Raw genomic sequence first — 22,212 nt, forward strand, 5'->3', positions numbered from 1 at the left:
TATGTCACAAGCGAATCTGATATAGTTGAGTAAGCCTTCAGTAGATAAATTAGAAAATATAGGGCCGAAGAGTTCCGAGCTACCACTAGTGATGATGCTAAGAGAGCCGAGTTCTGGTTAGAAAATAAAGTACAAGTATTCGATGAATTATCATTTACTCCCATGAATGTTTAAAGTGTGTCGCTTCGCTTTTGAGAGATACGGTGTATCACTGGTGGAAGACATTGATATCTATGGTTCCTAGAGAGTGAGTCACTTGGAATTTCTTCTAAGCTGAATTATGGAAGAAATATATCAGCTAGAGATTCATAGATCAGAAACGAAAAGAGTTTCTTCAACTGAAGCAAGGCCATATGTCTGTTACAGAATACGAGTGAGAATTTGTAAGACTGAGTCAATATGCACGAGAATGTGTATCTACTGAGGCAATAATATGCAAAAGATTTGAAGATAGTTTGAATGAAGACATTCATTTGTTAGTTGAGATTCTTGAGATCAAAGAATTTGTAGTGCTTGTTGAACGAGCATGTAAAACTGAAGAGCTCGAGAAAAAGAAAAGAAAAGCTAATTTAGAAGCTAGAGAAGTGCGAAAGAGCTCATCGAACAAGCCATTTCAATCTGCATCAAAGAAATTTCAAGATGATTATAGCCATTCAAAGGCTAATGTGGGGCATGCTAGTAGAGATTATACAAGATCACATTCGAGCTTCAGAGCTCCAGCTACTTCTGTTGCTAGTGTTAGAAATGTATGATCCAATCGACCTGAGTGTAAGCACTATGGTAAAAGACATCCTGAAAATTGTAGATTGTATGATCGAGCTTGTTTCAAATTTGGATCATTAGACCATTTCATCCGTGATTGCCCCGAGTCTGTCGAGTAAGAAATGGTACAGAATTCAAGACCGAGTAACACTTCAGCTAGAGGTAGACCTCCCAGAAATACGGGAAATGTGAGTGGTAGTCAAAGGGGGACTAAAGACACCACTGTTCGACCCGAGGCTCGTGCACCTGCCAGAGCCTATGCCATCTGAGCTCGTGAAGAAGCTTCATCTCTCGATGTTAAAATAGGTATATTTACTCTTTATGATGCTTCTATGATTGCATTGATAGATCCTAGATCAACGCATTCTTATATATGCATGAGCTTAGTGAACAGTAAGACTTTGCCTGTAGAGTCTACTGAATTTGTAATTAGAGTTTCAAACCCCCTAGGCAGATGTGTTTTGGTTGATAAAGTCTACAAGAATTGTCCGTTAATGTTTCAAGACGTTTGTTTTCCGGCTGATTTGATGTGATTACCTTTCGATAAGGTTGATATAATTCTGGGTATGGATTGGCTAACTTTGCACGATGCTATTGTGAATTGCAAATGGAAAACCATTGATTTGAGATGCAAGAAAGATCAAATAGTTCGAATTGAATCCAGTGATTTGAATGGGTTACCCACTGTGATTTTATTAATGAAAGCTTTGAGTATTGTGAGAAAAGGTTGTGAAGGTAACTTTGCGTATGTGATCGATTTGAAAGTGATAGAAAAGAAAGTTGAATCAGTGCCTGTTGTTTGTGAATTCTCTGATGTGTTTCCTGGAGAACTTCCGGGATTACCTCCGATTCAAGAAGTTGAATTTGGCATTGAGTTAGTACCGGGAACTACTCTGATTTCGATAGCTTCGTATAGAATGGCTCTAATTAAATTAAAAGAATTAAAGTCTCAATTGCAAGAGTTGACCGATAGAGGATTTGTTAGACCGAGTTTCTCACCTTGGGGTGCTCCAGTTCTGTTTGTGAAAAAGAAAGACTGTACGATGAGAATGTGCATTGATTATCGTTTGTTGAACAAAGTAACTATTAAGAACAAATATCATCTGCCCCGGATTAATGATTTGTTTGATCAGTTAAAAGGAGCTACCGTGTTTTCAAAGATAGATTTGAGATCGGAATATTTTCAGTTACGAGTAAAAGACTCAGACATTCCGAGAACTGCATTCAGAACGAGGTATGACCACTATGAGTTCTTATTTATGCCTTTAGGATTAACTAAAGCACCTGCTATCTTTATGGATTTGATGAACAGAATTTTCAGACTATATTTATATCGATTTTTTGTTGTATTCATTGATGACATATTGATTTATTTGAGTGATGAATCTGAGCATGCCGAGTATCTGAGAATAGTGCTACAGACCTTGCGAGATAAGCAACTATATGCGAAGTTTAGTAAATATGAGTTCTGGTTACACGAAGTTGGTTTTCTGGGTCATATTGTGTTAGCATCTGGCATTCGAGTTGATTCGAGCAAGATTTCAGCTATTTTAGATTGGAAGCCTCCGAGAAATGTTTCCGAAGTCCGTAGTTTTCTGGGACTTGCCAGTTATTATAGGAGATTTGTAAAAGGCTTTTCGATGATCGTGACTCCATTGACGAAACTGCTTTAGAAAAATTTGAAATTTGATTGGTCTAAAAAATGTCAGAAAAGCTTTGATCAGTTGAAAGCCCTATTGACTGAAGCTTTGGTGTTAGTACAACCAGAATCGGCTAAAGAATTTGTAATCTACAGTGAAGCTTCATTGAACGGTCTTGGCTGTGTTTTGATGCAGGAAGGCAAAGTCATTGCTTATGCTTCGAGACAGTTAAAACCGCACAAAAAGAACTATCTGACGCATGATTTGGAATTAGCTGCGATTGTGTTTGCTTTGAAAATTTGGCGCCACTATCTGTTTGGTGAGAAATGTCATGTTTATTCTGATCACAAAAAGTTTAAAATGTCTGATGATATAGAAATATTTAAACCTGCGTCAGAGAAGATGGCTAGAACTGTTAAAAGACTATGAGCTTGTTATTGATTATCATCCGGGAAAAGCAAATGTTGTTGTTGATACTTTGAGTCAGAAATTATTGTTTGCATTATGTGTTATGAATGCTTAGTACTGTATGTCTAATGATGGTTCGATTTTAGTCGAATTGAAAATGAGACTGTTGTTTTTACAATAGAATATTAATGCTCAAAATGTTGATAATGAGATAATAGCAAAACGAGCTCAGAGTGATTTAGATTCTGATTCAGAATTTAGAATTGATAAAGATGATTGTTTGAGATTTTATGATCGAATTTGTGTTCCGAGAAATCCAGAGTTGATTCATATGACTTTAAACAAAGCTCACAATAGTCATTTATATGTTCATCCGGGTCATACAAAAATGTATAACGATTTGAAACGGTATTACTGGTGGTCTGGAATGAAAAGAGATATCTCCGATTTTGTTTCAAAATGTCTGATCTGTCAGCAAGTTAAAGCTGAACATCAATTGTCATTTGGTTTATTACAGCCGATTATGATTTCAGAATGGAAATGGGATAGAGTGACAATGGAATTTGTTTCGGGTTTACCCCTATTTAGAGAAAGAAAGGTGCAATCTAGGTTGTGATTGATAGACTGACGAAATTAGCCCATTTTATTCCGGTATGAATCAATTACTCGCTTGATAAGTTAGTTGAGTTCTGCATTTTTGATATTGTGAGATAACACGGTGTGCCATTTTCTATTGTGTCAGATAGGGACCCGAGATTCACATTGTGATTTCGGAAGAAATTGAAAGATATTTTGGGTACAAAATTGTATTTCAGTACTACTTTTCACTTGCAGACCAATGGTCAATCCGAACGGATTATTCAGATACTCGAGGATATGTTGAGATGTTGCATTCTTGAGTTTGAAGGTTCGTGAGAACAGTATTTGCCATTGATTGAATTTGCTTATAATAACAGTTTTCAATCGAGCATTAAAATGGCACCGTACGAAGCCTTATATGGTCGCAAATGCCGGACTGAGCTCAGTGAAAATAAGATACACGGGTTCGATTTGATAAAAGAGGCAGAACAGAAAGTAAAAGTGATTCGAGATAGTTTGAAAGTAGCTTCTGATCGTCAAAAATCTTACGCAGATTTGAAAAGAAAAGACATTGAATTTTAGATCGGTGACAAAGTGTTTTTGAAAGTGTCCCTGTGGAAGAAAGTACTTTGATTTGGCCGTAAAGGCAAATTGAGTCCAAGGTTCATCGGGCCGTATGAGATTATCGAGCGTATTGGGCCAGTTACGTATAGATTGTTGTTGCCATCTAAGCTACAAAAGATTCATAATGTGTTTCACGTATCGATGCTTCGACGATATAGATCCGATCCTTCGCATGTGATTTCTTCGTCTAAGATTGAGATTCAGTCTGATATGACTTATGAAGAAGAATTGATCCGTAGTTTGGCTCATGAAGTTAAAGAACTACGAAACAAGAAAATTCTGTTAGTAAAAGTATTGTGGCATCAACATAGTGTTGAAGAGGCTACGTGGGAGCCTAAAGATGCTATGAGATAGCAATATTCGAACCAATTCGATGGTAAGAATTTTGGGGACGAAAATCTTAAGGGGGAAAGTTGTAACAATCCAGTTTAGAGCCTAGTCAGAATAGTGATTTCGGGACCACAAATCTGAGTCAGAAAAATATTTTAAATATATTTTCCATGTTTATAATATGTGAATTGACATGTGTGAAAGTTTCATATGAAAATTCGATCATTTGTGTGTTTAATTTTGAAAAAGGACCTAATGGCGTAAAATGTAAAAGTGGACTTTTATTTGTTAAAGTGCCTATTTGTTATGTCTTATTAAATATGGGGTCCTTATATTGTTATAAAACCATTAGCTTAGTGGGTGGACAAACGTGTCCATAGTTGATGGATTTTTAATGTATGTTCATTAAGGCAAACTTGGTATTTGAATAATTAAGCTTAATTAAAATAAAACAAAAGTCATATTTTTGTTCATTTTCATATATGGTTCATATTTTCGTTCATTTTCATATATGGTTGCCGAAAATACTAAGTACAAGAAGAAGAAAATGAGTTTAGGGTTCGGCTAAGATTTTGCTTGATTGAGTATGTGTTTTGATCCGTTCTCGATAAATTCTACGTTTTTGTGATCGTTGCTTAGAGTTCTATCAAGCCCATGTTTGAATTTCTAATTTTGATGATGATTTTGAGTTATTTTATTGATGAAATTATAGGTTTTTTGAAGTTAGTTGTTGGTAAATGAAAGATATGTTTTGGGTTAACATATTTTGTCTTTGAATTTTTGATGAATTTGAGTAATTTGGACTAGATTGTGAAAAATGATATTTTGAGAGACTAAAATATGAAATAAATGAAACATATGGGCTTATATGAATACTATGAGAAATCAGCCTAACATGGGTATATGGAAATTTTGTATATTTTATGATTTTTGTGATTAGGGACTAAAGTGTAAAAATGTAAGGAATAATTTGTAAAATACCCTAAATATGTGTATTTGGATTTATTTGAATGATTTGGTGAATAAAATAGTTAAATTTGAATTTGTATAGATCAAGAACCAAAGAAAACGGAATTAGATCGGGGGAAAACGAAATTCGTTGATTAGTCGCTTGTTTCTGTTCATTTCCATACGAGGTAAGTCTATATACAAATAAATGTGTTTTGAATTGAATTACTATCAATTACATGCTATTGAACTATGATGAATGATTATATGAGTTGAGAAATATGAAATGTCCGAGAAAGTATCAACAAAGTTCCGACGTCCGAAAAGCCCCGTACGAATAATAGGAATAGTTAGGATACATATGTCATGACATAGGATTCGATATGTGTTTTTGTGTAAGATCACGTTTGGGATGTTGGCATCGACTTATGATTTACATGTAAGACCATGTCTGGGACATTGACATCATATTTAATTTTGTGTAAGACCCTGTCTAGGACAATGGCATCGATATCTGATTACATGTAAGACCACGTCTAGGACGTTGGCATTGTATGAGCTTTCTGAGTTATCCGCGTATCCTTATGATTCCAAACAGTTCAACGGGTATTTCGAGAAAATGAATGACTATGTGAATGTGTATCCGATTCAGGTACATTTGAATTGTATACCATGTTTTAGAATGAAAGGTAAATATATGTACTTTTGTGAACATATGATATAAGTATGAGAAAATATGCTATATGTACAAATGAATTGAGAAATTTGTAGTGTATATGAACCATGTGGTTGATGATAGTATTTGGTTTTGGAATATATATAATTTGATGATGTTTATATGCTAATAAAGTTTAGTTTATTTGTATATGGCTTACTAAGCTTTGGAAAGCTTACTTTGTGTGTTTATCATTTGTTTTTTTTTTTTGGATATAGAAGCTATTGGAAGCTTAGGGATCGTCGAGGATTATCACCACACTATCGACTTTATTTTGGTACCTTTTGAAAATATGAATATTAAAGTATGGCATGTATAGGTTAGAAGTTTGAGTATATGTTTTGTAAAGTGTATATCATGCCATGTGATATGGCTAGATTATGGCTGAACTTATGGTTTGATTTTGGTATATGATATGTGATGCAAATTATGCCTATGTGATGTGTTTTTGAATAGCCAAGAGATTTGGTAAGTTTGGTAAGTTTTTGGTATGTGCTAATTGTGGAATTGGTAAAAATGTGGTATGAGATTGAATAAGTATATTAAGGTTATAAACCATATGTTTTGGTATGTTTTTGGCTTAAGGAATGACATGATTTGGTATGTGTTACAAGCATGAAATTGTTGTTAATGAAATGGCATGAAAATTAAATGTTTTGGTTGTGAATTGGATGATAAATTGGTATAAAATGATGTGGATTTGATGATTGTAGGGAGGACCCTTAATGGGTGGCAAATTGGCCTTGTAAATGGCCTATTTTTGCCCACACGGGCGTGTGTCTCAGCCGTGTTGCTCGAGGGCCATTTTGAAATGAGCCTGGACAGACGACACAGTCGCACACACGGGCGTGTGCTTGGCTGTGTGGCCAAGTCAGTCTCGACCACGGGCTAGACACACTGGCGTGTGACTGGCCGTGTGAATCTAGTCAGTAGCCTCCTTAATTTTCACATGGCCTGGCACTCAGGCGTTTCATGTGGCCGTGTAGACAAGTCAATATGTATGCCCTGTTTTGACACGGCCTAGACACACAGGCGTATCTAATGCCGTGTAAGACACACGGCCTGTTCACACGGACGTGTGACTTGTATAACTTTGAAAAATGTTTAAGTTTTCGAAAAATTTTGTATGAGCTCGGTTAGTCCCGACCCCTTTCTAATACATGTTTAAGGTCTCGATGACCTGTATAAGGGACTCTATGGTAATGTTTGACTATGATTGTGAATGATGTATATGAATTGTTCGTTGAATAGTTTGATTTGTCCGGTAATGCCTTTAACCCTAGTCCGGCAATGGATACGGGTTAAAGGGTGTTACAGATATGTTGGGTACATGACTTGTGTATGGCATGGCTTTACTAGCAATAGTGAAATTCATAACTCAATTAAAGAGTTAATGATATCCTCTCATTGGCATTGCGTGGATTGATAAATTTAGAACGTGACTACGGGTTACTCGTTTTCAAACGAGCAATTTATCATAGTCATTTGTTGGCAATGATCATATTAATCATTAAGAAGACACAATGGTGACAATGATAGAAAATAGGATTGTATTGAGTGAATGTATTTAACTCAAAGGAATCAAGGAAATCATATAAGGGTAACACACACATGACGAGGTAATTGGACAAAGCAGTTGAATGAATTGCTTTCATAAAGAGTATACAATAAGGACTTTTCAATCATGGTACTTTTTGTGGACTGACTCCATGATTAAGAAATTGCGAATTATCGGAACGATGCTTCTGGACATAATTGCAATCAGTAGAGCCTAATTGTATTTTTTCGATTGGTCCCTTCGCTAGCTCAACAAAAGCTCAATCGAATTGCATTTGAATTAGAAGCAAATTCTAGAACTTTGGGAATAATTTAATTGAGTCAATTTATTCGATGTGGAATTAAATTAGGTGGTCGTGAGAATTGTTCAATTAGAAAATTTGATTAAAGAATTTTCTTGAAAAATTTATTTGGAAAATCTAAGTGATTTTTGAAAAAAATAATTTTGATCAAGTAAAATTAAATTAATCAAATCCATTAAAATTAATATGATATTTTTGGAAGTTAATTTTCAAGTTAGAAAATTGGCCTAAGAGATAATTAAACTTGAAAATTGGACTTGATATCGTAAATTGGGTCCGAGAGCCCAAAATCGAGACAAGACCCAAAAATTGGTTGAACCGGGCCCGGTATGTGAAATCGGGCCGACGGTCCGACCAATGGCTACACTGGATTAGTCGGATCATCACTGGCCTGGATAAAACTAGCAGCAGCCGAATCGACTTAGAGTGTCGTATGGGTGTTGCACATACCTCACCGGACACAGCGGTGCCAGTCGCTGTGACAGCGGCGTCCCGGTGGCTGGTGACGGTTGATTGTCGGTGGTTGAATAGTGGAAGAGTTATACTCATACTGGAACTCTACTAGAGATTGTGATTTGATTAATTATTTCAAAAATAATATTATTTTAATAATTTAATATTAAATTTAATTTAATACTTATCTTAATAGTATTTTATTAATTTAATATTAAAGTGATTATCTTAATATTAAATTTAATTTAATCTTTATCTTGTAGATAAACATTCTATTATTTTAATAAGATTTAATTTTAAATTTAATATAATATTTATCTTGTCAAAGAAGAAATAGAATCAACAATTTGTTCTGACATTCCTAATGCTTTTTGGAATAGGAAAAAACACGAAGTAACATTACCATATGAAAATAATTTTGATGAAAGATAAATACTCACAAAAGTAAGACCAATACAAATGAACAAAGAAATGGAAGAATTTTATAAAAAAGAAATACAAGATCTTCTTAATAAAAATTTAATTAGGAAAAGCAGTTCTGTTCAGCATTTTATGTAATAAAAAATGCTGAACTCGAAAGAGGAATGCCAAGATTAATAATTAATTACAAACCTCTCAATCAAGCCTTAAAATGGATTAAGTACCCAATACCAAATAAGAAATATTTGTTACAGAAAATTTGTAATGCAAATATTTTCTCAAAATTTGACATGAAATCTGGATTCTGGCAAATCCAAATAAAAAAGAAGAAAGATAATTTTCAAAACTTAGATATACCTGCTCGTTGGCTCTGATACCAGGTTGTCTCGAGGATTTGAGGATGGAATTTGAAATGTGATAATTGTAATTTGTAAGTTGAGTTAAAATTTGATTAAATCTTGAGAAGGAAAATAATTTAAAACTTAAATTTTGAAAACTTAAAAATTTGGAGAAACTTAAAATTTTAAGAAACGAGTTTTGATCTCTGAAATGAGTATTTCAAGTCGTGCCTTTCAGTCTAAATCTGATAGCCTTTTATAGAGGGCCATTGTCTCTTTACATCCTTGGAATCGGGAAATTCAATCCCTTATATCATTACATAATTGAAACTTTGATTACATAATTGAAACTTTTCAGAGAATATATTCTCTGGTTACAAAAATACAAATTACAGATAATATTCACTATTCATGCGCCAGAGCATCTTACTGTTCTTGCTAGGGAATATTTACTATTTTTTCCAAAAAATATTTCCTGTTCACTCGTCTTTTCTTGCAGGGAATATTTACTGTTTATGCTAGAAAATATTTCTTGTTCACTTGTCTTTTCTTGCAGGGAATGTTTACTGTTTTCGCTAGAGAATATTTCTTGTTCCTCTTCATTCATTTTTCTTTCTTTTGCCTTATTTTTTCTTGGTCCTGGTAATGGCTACTGAGGTGGTATTATCTGCAAGATCCACCGCTTTGATTGAAGACACTGAAGATTTCTGATCTTCAGATTCGGAATCCATTGAGCTGAGCATTTCAGCCATGAGTTTTTTTTACTCCTTCTTGGTCTTGGCTTGAGCTAACATTGCACTAGCTATCGATTTTGCTTGAAGGAATTTTGCCGTGGTTTGATCTGGGGTTGCAGACTTACATAATCTCGGATTCTTGTTAAAATATTATCCAAATATTTTGAATCATATTTTTCATCATTAAACTTATCCCACCATTTAGTTCTATAGTTTCAAACTAGTAATGAAATTCCAGTACATTGATCTTATTCATAGGAATAATTCCAAGAAACAATCCAAGAAATGCACAATTTTGAGAAAAAATGGATTGTTCTGTAAATGTGCTTTGAAGTGGAGTCTATAGGCTAAAGTTAATACTTCTAAGCCAAGAAGCATTTTGTAGTTGGTATGTATTTGGAGGGTCAAAGATTGTAAAATATTTTTGTCAGTCAAAGAAACCATAAAATTTGGATAACAATTAAAATGTATTGGGCCTGTACATAGGCTTGTTTCTATAGTTCCTAATAATGAGTCATTAAACATGATATGTCTTTGGTCTCTTAAGACAATTAAAATTGAGATATTTTTAGTGGCTTCAACACTAAGAGGTTTGACACTAACTTGGACTAGTCCAAAATAGACATATTTGTATTTTTGTTCGTTGAGTTTATTAATGACGACTTTATCTAATAATTGGATTGTTTCATATTCTTTTTGAATAGGTAAAATCCTTTCATTTATTTTTATAACGTAACTGCAAAAAGCATTTAAATTTTCAAAAGTTGTTTTCTTGTAAACTTGGTTTGTTGGAACTCTTGGAAGAGTCCAATTCTCAAATCTTTGAGGAATATTTTCATAATGTTCTTCTTGTTCATTAACAGTGTTGTTTGAGGTTTGATCGGAATCTTGGGGTTGATTGGAAGCAAAGCTTGCAGAAGAATTGGTCCTTCTAAGGAAGGGAAACATTCTTTGTTTTCTTATTTCCTACAATAGGGTTCTACTATCAGGATTTCCGGATTATTATAGTTGCCTACAGGGATACTTTGTCATTGACACGCCTAACCCATGGCTAATTGGACTATGTATCAATACTCAGCAAAATAATAATACATTAATAAAAATAGTTAAACCAGAACTCAGAAATATAGAAAACAAATTGAATACTTTCAAAACTTAGATATACCTACTCCTCCTTGGCTTTGATACCAGATTGTCCCGAGGATCTGAGGATGGAATTTGAAATGTGATAATTTATCTTGATAAATATTATATTAATTTAATATTAAAGTGATTAAGTTTAATCATAATTGAACTCTGTAAACTCTCCCTATATAAAGAGAGCTTTGGGTCATTATTTACACACACTTGAATTTAAGAGAAAGTTGTAGAGAGAAATCTCTAAAGAGATTATTCCAAAAAAAAAATTAGAGATATTTTTCTAATTTACCACTTGACCCAAAAGTTTAGAGAAATCGCAAAATTACCCCACTTGTAATTTTTGTGAAAAAATTTATAATTTGAAGAAGCTCACACTTGGCAGACGTAAACTTGAGGATAGCAGAGAAGACTACTCAGTCGAAGCACTCGTCCTAGACGAATCGAAATGTACAATTCTAATTAAGTGTTTATTATTTTAGATATCACAACCAAGATCTTGTTTTGGAAAAAATATTAAAACTCTGGTTTTTCCCTAAACTTATTTTTCGCTGCGTTTTTCAAACTCTTTTTTTCTAGCAATTGGTATTGTCGAAACCATTTTTTGAAATCAACTTTTTATTTTGAAAAAGAAAATGGGAGTCGCCACCAATCCTTTTTATGAGGTGTGATCAGATCACCTCGAAAATTGATCTTTTTAATAAAAGGTTTAATTTATTAAAACGATATTTTTCTGTCTACAAAAATCCAAAAATAGGTTCGAGAGTCAGTTACGTACGAAGAACGGTTAGCACCCTCGTAACTCCCAAAATTGGTACTTAATTGATTAATTAATGTCTTGATGTCGAAAGTTGAAAACTCAAAAACAATTTAAAATACGATCTCTCTTTGTATTATATTATTTTAGTAAAGTCCCTTAAATAAATCATAACATATGAAAAGATTTTCTTATCTCGAGGTAACAAAAGATCATATCCCGTAAGTTAGGACACGACATTTCGAATTCTCGAAAATAAGTTCGCCTTTTATTTTTATATAAATCTCACGTATTTTAAAAGGATATTCGGTCATCTAGGTTCAACGAGAAAGTCGAGACCCCGCAAGTTAGGGCATAACTTCTCGATCTCCAAATACGGAACATTGCCCTATTATTTGAAAATTTTCTTCTATGTATCACGCAAAAGTAACGTAACACTTAAATTTTAATTTATTCGAGTATGGTGTAAAATGGACAAGTATGATTGAATACAACACCTAGTACAAACATTGGCATAACATAAAATAATGGATAACAAATGAATACATCAATAGAACGAAAATATCATGCTAGTAAATGATGATAATGGACTATGACGATAGAATGAATAAATAAAAATAGCAATTTAATGATAATAATCACAATAATTATAATAGTAACTATCATAATATTAATATAAATACTAATACTAATAATAATAAGAAGAACAATATATGTAGTAAAAAACATAAATAATCTAATTTTTAAAAATACATATATATAAAAAAGGTAAATAATAGATAGATGAATAAATAACAATAAAATAATAGATAATAGATAATAAGATGGTAACAATAATAAAGGTATAAATAAAATAAATAATCAATGAAAGAAAATAAAATTTAAAAAGAAATGAAAGAACAATAAATAAATGAATACAATAATTAAAATAAAATATAAATGAATAATATATATATATACAAATAAGTAAATGAACAAGCAAATAAGTAAAATAAAGGACTAATGAATATATAAACAAGTAAATAAATAAATGAATAAATAAATGAATTAAAATAAAAATGGCCTAATTGAAACTTAAACGAAATTAAAATGGATGAACCGAAATTAAAATGAAATTTAAAGCCTAAATTATAATAAAATAAATGAATAACCATAGAAAGGGGTAAATCGAAATTTAAACAAAATTAAAAGTATAAATCATAACAAATTAAATAATAAAACCGAAATAGGGACTAAAATTAAACCTGCGAACAAAGCCAGGGACTAATTGGGGAATTATTCCCTGTCCCCAAAAAGGCGTCGTTCCTTTCAGGGATTAAAATGAAATAAAAATAAAATTATAGGGTGAAATTTAAAGAGCAAAACAAAAAAGGACTAAATTGTAACAGGCTATAAAAGCGGAAGGGTCTAATGTGTAAATAGCCCATGCGCTTAAAAACGCGCAGACCATAGATCGGGTCGGGTCAAGGCGCGAATCAGCCCGAAAATGACGTCGTTTTGTGGTACTTTAGAATGCCTTGAAACGGCGTCGTTTAGCACCTTTAGTAAATATAAAAAATTCTCCAAAAAAATCAATTTAAACTGCTTTAAAAAAAACACTCTGCTTCTTTTTTTTTTCTCTGAAAAGGGGGGTTGAGTCTGGCCCTAGAAACCACCGCCGGCCACCGCGACGGCCGCTGGTCACCAGTTATGGCGCCGCCATCCACGGTGGTCGGAGAAAATAAAAGAAGCCATATTCTTCGCTTTTCGAGTCTCCGAGCACGTGAGATGTCATTTTTCATTAGAAATGACGAATCTCTACCTCTTATGGCGGCGGAAGGCGAAAAGTCAGGTAAATCGTGACCCCTTTTTTGCTTTTCTGTTTAATTTACCAAATAAAAAAATTAAAATATATAAAAAAATCACCTTTTAACTGAGCTCTATTTTTTTATTGATATTCTCTGTGTAAAAAAAATTACATTGTTCGTGGCTTTTTTATAGCTGATTTTACACTGCTTTATTCTCTGTTTAGTTACTGTTTGCTTTATTTTGCTACAGTTTCTCTGCTCTTGTTTTTGCATTTTTTTAGTCTTCTTTTGCAGATCTTTGGAGAGCCAATAGAGAGGACTTTGCCATTTCGGTGCAAGACGGCTAGGGGTGCCAGGTCTCGGGCGGTGGGCGCTCTGCAGAGGCACGTGGGTGGCAGCAGATGGGTGCAGCGCACATGGGTATTAGGGTTAGGGTTTTTTCTGAAAAACTTAATGTTGTGGGCTTGTAAATTGGGCTTAGGTTTTTTCTATTTTAGGTTTTAATTTAAGTGGACATGGACTGTTTAATTTTTGTATTTTTATTTGGTTTTATTGGTTTTGGGCCCAGTAAAATTAGGCCTATTACAGCTGCCCCTCTTTACTCGTTATCGTATAACGAAAATGGAGTAAAGATTTTTAAGAAGGACCAACTTTGCTCGGCCTCACCGAATCTTGACCTCTTGGAGCTTATTTCCTTCAAGTAGCCTCTTTCTAATCCACTGCAACTTCAGAGGTATAGAATTTTTCACTTCCATCTACTCCATTGCAACTTCAGGGAAATAAGGTTTATAGCTTTAATCTGTTCTACTACAACTTCAGAGAGATAAGATTTGCTATCTTCAGTCTGCTCCACTGTAACTTCAGGGAGATAAGACTTGTAACTTCAATCTACTCCACTGCAACTTCAGGGAGATAAGACTTGTAACTTCAACCTACTCCACTGCAACTTCAGGGAGATTAGGTTTATGGCTTTAATCTGCTCCACTGCAACTTTAGGGAGAGAAGATTTGTTTATTTTTAACTTGCTTCATTACAACTTCAGGGAGATAAGGTTTATAGCTTTAATCTGCTCTACTGCAACTTCAGAGAGATAAGATCTGCTATCTTCAGTCTGCTCAACTGCAACTTTAAGGAGATAAGATTTGCCACGATTATCATAATTCGTCCCACTGCAACTTCATAGGTATAGGATTTGCAGTTTCATTGATTGTTACCCTGTTCTCCGGGGACCATGACCTTTAGAATCCATTTCATGGGCCTATTTATGCCTAATGATTAGGATATCATGATCAGGATGAATCAAATGTTCCTAACTAGATGTGTATGAATGATATTTGCATGAATACATAATGTCATTTTTCGAGAATGATCCCTTTTTAATGCTTAGGTTGTCATTGCTCGCTATTTATCAAGGTTCTATCACTGATGTGTCACCATGCTTTCATGCTCAATTGGTATCTTTATACATAAAATTCGAAGAAATAGTCATAATTTAGACTATTATTTCTCAAATGTTTCCAACCTTTAAGTTTGGGTTAATTCTGAATAGTGGTCCTATTTTCAGATCCTTGTACTATTTAGAAAACCTTTTAGAGTAATATGCAGAATTCATTTTACTTGAATATTATTAGTCTATTAATCGTTACTTCAATGAAAAAATGCTTGAAAAAGATTATCGCAATGGAAAAAAGGAATTTTATTGAGAACAAAGCTTGAAATTGATAAATTAATCAATGATAGCAAACATTCCTCAAATACAAAGTGAATAAGATGAAAATAGGTGCCCCAGATATCATATCATGAGCTTCTTCGCACTAACTTCTCGAGGACCCTTTTGAACTTGATACGTGTTTTGGAGATCCAAAATACTTTGTTGATGCCCCAAAATGTAGCAACTCTCTTTCTCATTAATTCTAATAAGACAGGATTTCTATATGGCCCACCTTCGATCAAAATTTGAATTGCTCTTTCCTAGGTTTTCAACTCAAAACCCCTTTGGTGTCAAGGTGCCCTTTGCGGGTTTTCGCCTTGGCCTCTCAATTTATTTTAGGTGAAATAATTCTTGATTGAATCTGAATTCGCAGATTGGGCAAGTTCTTACTATCCATTTCAGTCAAAATCAACGCTCCTCCAGAAAAGGCCTTCTTTACCATATAAGGTCCTTCCCAATTTGGCATCCACTTTCCTCTGAAATCCTTTCGTATGGGTAGGATCTTTTTTAATACTAGGTCCCCCTTATAGAATTCTATAGGACGAACCTTTTAGTTGTAAGCTCGCATCATTCACTTTTGGTACATCTGACCATAACGGATGGCTTTCAAATTTTTCCCTTCAATCAAGTTTAACTAATCATATCAGGATTGGATCCATTCTGCTTCATCCAATTTCAATTCTGCCAAAACTCGGAGAGAAGGAATCTTAACTTCAATAGGTAAAACTGCTTCCATTCCATAAACTAGAGAGAAATGCGTTGCCCTAGTTGAGGTCCTGACGGATGTTCGATAAGCATAGAGGGCAAATGGCAACTCCTCATGCCAATCTTTATAAGTCTCAGTCATTTTCCTTACGATCTTCTTAATGTTCTTATTGGCTGCCTCCACTACACCATTCATTTTTGGGCGATATGGTAATGAGTTGTGGTGTTTGGTCTTAAATTGACTACAGACCTCTGCTATCATACTGTTGTTCAAGTTTAATGCATTTTCAGATATGATCCTTGTAACACCCCTAACCCAATCTGCTGCCGAAATAGGGTTTCGGAGCATTACTAGAATTTGCAGATCACTTAAAAAAATTTTCAATTAAATACTTACCGATTCAATGCATCATATCAATAAATATATTACCATTCAATCAATTGCTTGGCACTTGTCTAAGCATTAAACAACAACATTGTTAGTATACTAGTACGTACTTCATATAAACTCAACATTGATATACTTATTTTCTCAACATGTCACTTGAATTTAATAATTATCTTAACTTACATAATTTCCTTGTATCAACATATCAAAGATAATCATATATGTACATGTCATGAAACATATCATTCTCTTACCGTTTCTTCATAATTATATATCATTCATTTCATTATATCAATATTTCATGCTCCATCATTTCCATATATTTTATGTATATTTATTAGGTAATAGTTTATATCAAATTTAACATAAATTATGTTTCATGTACCTATACTTATTTCATTTATCTGTCTTCATAATTATTTCACGCAACTATTTTGTACTTATATTTTCATATGACCAGTTCTTGTAAACATTTCACACAATCATTTCGTATAACCATTCATCATCTGATACATATTACCTGAATATCAATTGTTCAACAGATGTCATAGCGTCTTCCATCCACGGTCTTATTTATCTTTGACATGATGTCAGAGTGTCTTTCAACTATGGTCTTACTCAATTCCAATCATGTTACCATGGTATCTTTCAACCATGGTCTTGTTCATTTCATTTCACATTGCCATAGTATCTTTCAACCATGGTCCTATTCATTTCCCGTCATGTTGCCATGGTATCTTTCAACCATGGTCTTACTCATTTCCCGTCATGTTGCCATGGTATTTTTCAACCATGGTCTTGTTGATTTCATGTCATGTTACCGTGGTATCTTTCCACCATGGTCTTACACATTTCATTTCATGTTGCCATGTTATCTTTCAACCATGGTCTTACACATTTCATGTCACGTTGCCATGGTATCTTTCAACCATGGTCTTACAAATTTCATGTCACATTGCCATGGTATCTTTCAACCATGGTCTTACACATGTCATATCACGTTGCCATGGTATCTTTCAACCATGGTCTTACACATTTCATATCATGTTGCCATGGTATCTTTCAACCATAGTCTTACACATTTCATTTCAGAAAGCACACTCCCGCGAACTTCATCCTTACAGCGGGATTACCAGTGCAGGCTAAATACCCTGTAATATAAACTCATAGAGTATTGTCAGGATTACCAGTCCAGGCTAAATCCCCTGCAACGACAATTACTCTAATGAGCTTGGATCTGAATTACCAGTCCAGGCTAAATTCAGACCCTAATTTGTATTACCCGTCTGGGCTAAATCCATTTTCCACATATTCTTCGGGAGGGCTATATCAAGATAGGATCACCCATCCGGGCTAGATCCTTTTTACCGTCTTCCTTTTTAGAGATCCACCGAATTTTCCTTTCATTCAACCGGGATTTCTTTCCCTTTTTTTTATCAAATATATCAATGTTTCATCAAATTTCATGCAATGAAAAATCAAATCATATTCACGTCAATAACATACATTTCAAGTATTTAAGAATATAATTCAAGTTACACGAACTTACCTGGCGAAATTGCAGAAATATCAAGATTCAGGGGTATTTTGGTAAAATTTTCATTTCCCCGATCTTCACTCAATCTTGATCCAAATTAATAATTTCATTCAATTTATTAATTTAACCAATAAAACAAATTAATTTCCTTCATTTTGGTCATTTTTTACATTTTTACAAAATTACCCTTATAGTTTTTTTATTCAATTTAGTCCCTGAGTCTAAAACATACAAATTATCCATTTTAAATGTAAACCCTTGCTAGCTGAAAAATTCATATATTTATCTTCCTCCTCCTCCTCTCCATTCCACATCCTTAATGTATATATCATTCTTATAAGTAACATTATCTATGATTTTACTATTTACTTATAAATTTATTAAAAGCTGTCCATCCATGTCATAGTCACTAAATTATTTTTATCTTGAGCTACAGAACTCCAAATTTGGATCTGCTAATTTTTCCTAAAACTAGACTCACATATATTCTTACCATAAAATTTTCAGAATTTTTTATTTACCCAATAAGTACAATTTATTCTTTAAAGTCACCCTTGTTCTGCTATCTGATAGTTCCAACACTTCTTCACTAAAAATTAATTATCTCCTTATACAGAATTCAAATGATGTTCCAATTTATTTATCTTGAAAATATACTCATTCAGAATTCTAAGCATATAAATTTAAGCCCATAATTATTTTTCTCCAATTTTTTATGATTTTCCAAATTTTGAACAGGGGAACCCAAAATCATTATGACCTTGTCTAACAAAATTTGTTATATCTCATAATTTACAATTTAATTGCTTACATCGATTCTTCTATGAAAAACTAGACTCAATGAAATTTAATTTCATATTTTATTCAACTTATAATTCGATTTCCAAAATTTTTTGTGATTTTTCAAAATTAGACCACTGCTGATGTCCAAAACTATTTTAGTGCAAGATATTAATTACCATGTTTATAACACCTTTATTTTCTTTTTCTGCACTATTTCTCATCACTTTCTCTTATTTTCTCTTCACTAACATATCAAGAACATAGGACCATATGTAAGAAAACTCTACATTAACATCAATCCCATGCTTTTTCAATAATATCAAACTTAAAAATATATTGAAATCATGATGTTCTTACCTTGTTCTATTGATTTCAATCTTCATCTTGATTTTCTCACTCCTTCAGCTTCATTTTGTTGAATCCAACTTGATATTCTAACTTCCCATAGTCTCCTTAACATTTTTCTCTATTGGTAGCTATGGAAATTCTTTTGATTTTTAGGAGAAAACGGTGAATTTTTTATGGGAGGACCAAATTGTAAAGAAAGCAAAACTTTTTTCTTTCTCTCTTCCTCTCACGTTAGTGCATGGGAAAGATGATGAAAATTATTCATCTTTCCTTCCTTTTATACTACATAAATAATAATAAAATAATAAAATATCTCATTAAAATAATATTTATCTAATTAAATAATTATAAAATATCATCAACATCATCATTATTTTCTAGATTTCTCTCTCTTTCAATTGACCATTTTGCCCTTTATTATTTTTTAAAATTCCATCTTTGAGTCATCAATTAATTTAGTAAAACTGTAATTTAGTCCTTCATAGTTCTTCACCTATTCAATTTGGTCGTAATTTATCCATTTTCCTTAGTTTCTAGATCATTCCACCCTTAAAATATTTACACTATTGGTTCTTCAATTTTTTTATATTTACACTTTAACCCCTCAAATTTTGAAATTTACTCTTGTGCAACAAAACTTTTCTCACTTTTACAATTTAGTCCTTTCTTGAATTAATATATCATAATATACTTTCCAATATTGACATAACTCAATATTTCCCTTTTTGTCACTTTATTTCCTTATTTTACTATATCAAGGATAATATCTTACTGTAAAAATTTTTGGGGTATTACAATCCTTTTTGGCATCCCATACCAACATATGATCTCTTTTTTCAAGAATTTGCTAACTGCCGACTTGGTGACATTGGCATATGAAGTAGCTTCTACCCATTTAGTGAAGTAATGGATGACCACAAAGATGAATCGATACCCGTTAGAAGCTTTAGGTGAGATTGGCCCAATGACATCCATGTCCTACATAGAGAAAGGCCACGGAAAAGTCATAACATGAAGAGGTGAGGGAGGTACATGAATTTTATCTCCATAAATTTGACACTTATGGCATTTCTTGGCATAACTAATGCAATCTCCTTTAATGGTGGACCAATAATACCCGAATCTCATGATTTGCCTGGCCATTGTAAAACCATTGGCATGTGTTCCACAGACAACCTCGTGGACTTCTTTTAAGATTTTCTTAGCCTCGATAGTGTCTACACATCTTAATAGCACCTGATCCTTTCTCCTTTTATATAGGATCTCCCTATCTAAGACATAGTCACTGGCCAGTCTTCTCAATGACCTTTTATCATTCTCAGTTGCTTGGTAAGGGTATTCACGATTCTTCACGTATAGCAGTATATCATGGTATCAATGGTGATCATCATTTTCTTTTTCTTCTTCGATGTTGTAATAATGAGCCAGAACCTCATAAATACTTATCTGGATAGGTTTTACATCCTCTTGTTTATTTACTTTGATCATGGAAGCCAAAGTAGCTAGGGTACCAGCCATCTGATTTTTATCTCGTGGGAGGTAATAGAAGGTGATGTCATCAAACTCCTCAATTAACTCACGAACCAGCCTTTGATAATTGATCAATTTGGGATCTCTCGTCTCTTATTCTCCCTTGAGTTGATAGATCATTAGTGCAGAATCCGTATATACCTCTAGCACTTTTTGATCTTCCGTTTTACGGTGGCACGGATGCCCATGATGCATCCTTCATATTCTGCCATATTATTCGTGCAGTAAAAAACCAATTTACTAGTGAATGAATAATGATCTCCTTTTGGGGTTATCAGGATTGCCCCAATTCCATTGCCCACACTTCTTGAGGGTCTTCTTCAGTGGTTGTCACACATATTAGATCTTCATTCGAGAAATCAAAGTTCAAAGGCTCGTAATTTTCTAGAGCTCTACTGGCCAAAAAATTTGCTATTGCTCTCCCTTTTATAGCCTTCTGATTCACATAGACTATATCAAATTCGGAAAGCAAAATTTGTCATCGGGTCATTCTTCCATCCAAAGTAGTTGACTCCATCATGTACTTAAGAGGGTCTAGTTTTGAGATGAGCCAAGTTGTGTGGAACAACATGTACTGTCTCAGTCTTCGGGTTGTCTAGATCAATGCGCAACACAATTTCTCGATTGGCAAATATAATGTCTCACATTCAGTGAATTTCTTATTGAGATAGTATATTGCTCTTTCTTTTCTTCCTGACTCCTTATGTTGACCAAGCATGCATCCCATGGAATTCTCGAATACTGCCAAGTACAGTATCAATAGCCTATCTAGGCTAGGAGGCATCAGTACTGGGGCATTGGACAGGTAATGTTTGACCTTGTCGAAAGTCTTCTGACATTCCTCATCCCAAACGCCTAGATTGTGTTTCTTAAGGAGACGGAATATGGGGTCGCATTAGTTAGTTGTGAAATGAACCGTGCGATGTAATTTAGTCTTCTAGGAAACCTCAGACTTCTCTTTGAGTACGTGATGGAGGCAAATACTGTATAGCCTTTACTTTATCTAGGTCGATCTCGAGCCCCTTTTCACTAACTACAAATCCTAACAATTTTCCTAACCTAGCCCCAAAGGTACATTTTGCTGGATTGAGCTTTAACTGGAATTTTCTCAACCTTAAGAACAATTTCCTCAAGACTTATACATGCTCCTTCTCTGTTCTGGACTTTGCGATCATATCATCAACATAAACTTCAATTTCTTTGTGCATCATGTTGTGAAACAAGGTTACCAAAGCTTTTTGATACGTCGCTCCCGTATTTTTTAGTCTGAATGGCATCACTTTATAGCAAAATGTTCCCCACGTAGTTACGAATGTGGTTTTCTCCATATCTTCAGGATGCATCTTTATCTGGTTGTATCTCGAGAAACTATCCATAAAAGAGAATAGTGAGTAACCTCCTATGTTGTCCACTAAGGTGTTGACATGTGGCAATAGGAAATTATCTTTCGAGCTAGATTTGTTCAAATCCTTGTAGTCTACGAACATCTGTACATTCTCATCTTTTTAAGGGACGGGACGATATTGGCTACCCGTTCTGAGTATTTAACCACTTGTAAGAAATCAGCATCGAATTGCTTCTTGACTTTTTTTTATTTTTAGGAAAATGTTGGGCCTTATCCTTTGGAGCTTCTGTTGAACTGGCTTGCACTCTTCCTTTATGGGGAGCCGATGTACCACGGTATCATTACTTAACCTGGGCATGTCTTGATATGACTAT

This window comes from Gossypium arboreum, chromosome 11 (assembly GCF_025698485.1).
Source record: "Gossypium arboreum isolate Shixiya-1 chromosome 11, ASM2569848v2, whole genome shotgun sequence".
Lineage (NCBI taxonomy): Eukaryota > Viridiplantae > Streptophyta > Magnoliopsida > Malvales > Malvaceae > Gossypium > Gossypium arboreum.